Here is a 2,500-nt window from a genome sequence, read left to right as displayed (position 1 = left end):
CTATTTGAACCTTTATTGGGGGACTTTTATATATAATTAATTAATTTTTTAATTCCTTTTCAAAGGTGAAAGGATATCTTACATTTTTGTTTAAGGAATTTTTTTTCATTTTCAAATTTTATTAGAAGTTATAATTTATCTTAGAATTTTCATATTTAATATTTTCATATATAAATTCTTATTGGAGACTTTTTTATGTATAATTAATTAATTTCTTAAATCATTTTCAAAGGCTGATAGGAAATTTACATTTTTGTTTAAAGAATTTTTTTTTTTTCATTTTCAAATCTTATTAGAAGTTATAATTTATCTAAGAAATTTCATATTTAATATTTTCCTATTTAAACCTTTATTGGGGACTTTAATGTATAATGAATGATTTTTTAATCATTTTCTAAAATAGAAGGAAATTTTACGTTTATGTTTAACGGGTTTTTAAATTTTTTTTTTAATTTTATAGGAAAAGTTTTAATACTTTCCTATATAAACCTTTATTGGAGACTTTTATGTTTAATGAATTACTTTTTTTTTTTTAAATAATTTTCTAAAATAGAAGGAAATTTTACGTTTATGTTTAAGGGATTTCTAAATTATTTTCTAATTTTATAGGAAAAGTTATAATTTTTTTCTTAAATTTTAATATTACTTTGAAGTATAATGTTTATGTAAACAAAAAAGTATTTTCTTTAAAATAAAATTAATAAGAAAAAAAATTCTATGATGGTAGGAACTTTACGTTTATGTTTGAGGATTTTTGTTTTTCTAATTTTATAGGAACATTTATAATTTATCTTAGAATATTAAGATTAGGTCGAAGTAGAATGTTCGTATAAACAAAATTAATATTTTCCTTCAATACAAAATGTCCAATTACAATGCACATATTTCTCTTTGAAAAATTAATTTCTTCAAGTGATACAAAATTTTACTATAAATTATTTACTTTTTTTTATGGAAAATAGACTTATAAATTTTTCTTTGTAAAAAAAATGCTCTAAACATCAATTTATTTGAACGGAAAATTTTTACTTTAAATTATATACTTTTTTATGGAAAATATACTTAATAAAATTTCTTTGTGAAAAATAAATGTTGCTTTAAACATCAATTTATTTGAACTGAAAAAAATTTACTTTAAATTATATTCTTTTTTTTATGGAAAATAGACTTTATCAATTTTTCTTTGTAAAAAAAATGCTTTAACATCAATTTATTTGAACTGAAAAATATTACTTTAAATTATATACTTTTTTATGGAAAATAGACTTTATCAATTTTTCTTTGTAAAAAAAATGCTCTAAACATCAATTTATTTGAACTGAAAAATATTACTTTAAATTATATACTTTTTATGAAAATAGACTTTATAAATTTTTCTTTGTAAAAAAAATGCTCTAAACATCAATTTATTTGAACTGAACAATTTTACTTTAAATTATATACTTTTTTATGGAAAATAGACTTTATAAATTTTTCTTTGTAAAAAAAAAATGCTCTAAAAATCAATCTATTTGAACTGTGAAAAAAAAATTATTTATTTCTCAAATTAGAATGTGATATACTTTTTTATGGAAAATATACTTTATAAATTTTTCTTTGTAAAAAAAATTGCTCTAAAAATCAATTTATTTGAACTGTGAAAGAAAATTAATTTTTCCTCAAATTAGAGAGTGATTTTAAGTGCAAAATTTATTTCTGCAGTAACATATCCTTTTGAAGTTTTAGTATATATTTATATAAAAATACCTTTTCCTGTAAAATAAAATATATACTTAATTCTGACTTTGAATTATATTGGATCATGAATCTCTTGTTCCATCATCGTCCATTAGAAATATATTGTGAAGAAACAATAAAATTATATAGGTTATATCTTATGACATTTTATGAATCAATAAATATATTAAGTAATCTAATTGTTAGACTTATTTCACTCTTAATTTTCAAATTTTACATTAAAAAATATGAGCCCCAATTAACAATAAAAAAGTGTATATTAAAAAATAGATAAATAGATATCAATTAATTATATACGCTAAATTAACTTACTTTATCAGATTTATATTAACTTACTTTATCAGATTTAAAATAACTAACTTTATCAGATTCAAATTAACTTACTTTATCAGATTTAAATCAAATTACTTTATCAGAATCAAATTAACTTACTTTATCAGATTTAAATCAAATTAACTTACTTTATCAGATTTAAATCAAATTACTTTATCAGATTTAAATCAAATTACTTTATCAGAATCAAATCAAATTACTTTATCAGAATCAAATTAACTTACTTTATTAGATTTAAATCAAATTACTTTATCAAAATCAAATTAACTTACTTTATCAGACTTAGCTTTATCGTCTGCACCAGCAGTTGGTGATGCCCTTCCACTTCCCGGCGATCTGAAATAGTGTTATTAGATATATTTTGGAAGAGAGAGAGAGAGAGAGAGAGAGAGAGAGAGAGAGAGAGAGAGAGAGAGAGAGAGAGAGATTA

The 2,500-nt window shown here is 19.8% G+C and overlaps 1 long non-coding RNA gene across 1 annotated transcript in view; it reads right to left on the bottom strand.

Annotated features, from left to right (window-relative positions):
* The window catches only part of LOC137634280 (uncharacterized), a 3,849-nt gene that overhangs the window by 268 nt on the left and 1,081 nt on the right, over positions 1-2,500 (bottom strand). The window contains exon 2 of the long non-coding RNA XR_011042501.1: positions 2,343-2,406. This is a non-coding gene — a long non-coding RNA (uncharacterized lncRNA). The remainder of the gene's footprint in view (positions 1-2,342; positions 2,407-2,500) is intronic.

Source organism: Palaemon carinicauda, chromosome 44 (assembly GCF_036898095.1).
Source record: "Palaemon carinicauda isolate YSFRI2023 chromosome 44, ASM3689809v2, whole genome shotgun sequence".
In the NCBI taxonomy this organism is placed as follows: Eukaryota; Metazoa; Arthropoda; class Malacostraca; order Decapoda; family Palaemonidae; genus Palaemon; species Palaemon carinicauda.
The sequence above is the reverse complement of the archived record's forward strand: the minus strand, read 5'-3'. Positions and strand labels throughout refer to the sequence as shown.